Here is a 1,976-nt window from a genome sequence, read left to right as displayed (position 1 = left end):
CTACTTGTTTCTGTTCCATTTTTATCCAGTGTAATATGGAATTATCTGTTGACTTTCCATTTTGAACCAGACTAAAAACGGCTGCTTTTTCTGCTGTTCCTGAAATAGGCTACCACATCTCTGTCAATCCATGTGCCTCTGTCAGCTTTGTTAACTGTCACTATCAACTGCTATGAGACTGAGCATCCGTTGAAGCTTTCATCCGTTGATGGCTTTATCCGTTGATGCTCTAGCAGTGCATCCGTTGAAGCTTTCATCCGTTGATGGCTTTATCCGTTGATGCTCTAGCAGTTGAAGCTTTATCCGTTGAAGCACTTATCCGTTGATGGATATTATCCGTTGAAGCATTAGAGACATCCGTTGAAGATTAGTTTCTTATCCGTTGAAGGTCTTCAATATCCGTTGACACTTCTTCACTTATACAAAATTACAAGGCATGAAATATTTACAATTAGCCCTCCTATTTGTACATCCATTAGTAGTCAACATGACTGATTATCTCCTAACAACATCTAAGAATTACAGCTTGAAACTAGAGAGAGAAATGTGCTACAATACCAAACTTATTGCTAAGTAAGGCTCTTCCTTCAACGGATAGCCAAGATGGTCTTATCCGTTGAGGCTACAAACACTAGATTTCTACTTAAGTGTTTTGCTTAACTTATCATCAAACTAATACACATATTCCTAACAATCAGTTGTTATGTGCTTTTCTATTGAAGTTATTTTTCTGGATTTCCTTAAATAGCAATGCTACAAATCAGTATTTCTGCATTTGCTTGATTATATTTATGTGCTTAAGTGCATTTTTATATGCTTGTAATAATTTTATATTTATGTGTAATGGTTGATAACTGGTAGGATAAGTAGTATGTAATTTGACCTATTTTCATTCTTGGTTGGTCAAGTTAAGAATACTGCAAGTGGTTAATTGGAAAGTTGTAATTCTTGAATGTAATATATAACTTTGATATTATAGTCTCTATCCTTTGATCTAATTAACTGACTGGTTTCTTTCTTCATATTAATATCACTGCAGTTCTTAAACTATTATTGCACTTTTATACTTCATTTATCTGCATAAAACTAGTGCATTTACTTGGTTTATAAATCTGCAGGGAAAGCACAAATGATGAACAAGAACTTAGCTTGGCAAAATGGAATATAGTTCCTTTATTTTGCTAATATTTTTTTTGTTGTAACTGTAGAATATATAGTTACTAACATTGGTAGAATTCATGTTCATCTTCTTTATTTTTGTGCCAAGACAGTGGCTACCCCCATCCTGTTTATTCAGTTTGAACTCCCCCCCATTTCCTTTTTGGTCAAACTCTTCCCCTTCCCTTGTAATTATTTTAACAGTTTTTAACATGTGGTATTTGTTGGGATTTCTATTTTTGATATTTTATCAAAAAGGGGAAGAAATTATAGTGTAAAATATTGCAGAAGTGTTATATATTGTTGTATAGAATTGGTTAAAAATTGCTTGACAGGGAAATCAATTTTATTTCAAATACAACATGCCAAAATTTTTACAAATTTTTCAGAATAACTTTTAAAATAGAATTGATTTATAACAAGTTATACAACTCTCAAAAACTAACATGTATAAAATTTTGCAGAAAATTGAAAAGTTCAATTCGAATGGAAATGATATTCAAGGTTAAGAAAATTAAAATTCTTAATTTTAAATACTAAAAGGATATTGATAAGTGTGCTACACTTATCAAAATGGGTAAAACATTTCTAACCTTGTATGATTTAATTAAAGCAAAATTACAAACCTGTTTGTTTAGTGACACATATTTTCAAAAATGAAAAATATTTACATCACTTTAGGGGAAGTGTCAATTAGATTTGTAAAATCTATAAAACTGTATATAGATAGATAGATGCATACACGTAGGGGAAGTTAGTATTCACACACGTATTTAATTTTACACTCGTAGTTTTAACAAAATATCAAAAAGGGAAGT

Source organism: Apium graveolens, chromosome 2 (genome assembly GCF_009905375.1).
Source record: "Apium graveolens cultivar Ventura chromosome 2, ASM990537v1, whole genome shotgun sequence".
NCBI classification, from domain to species: Eukaryota; Viridiplantae; Streptophyta; class Magnoliopsida; order Apiales; family Apiaceae; genus Apium; species Apium graveolens.
This window is presented reverse-complemented; position numbering follows the sequence as displayed.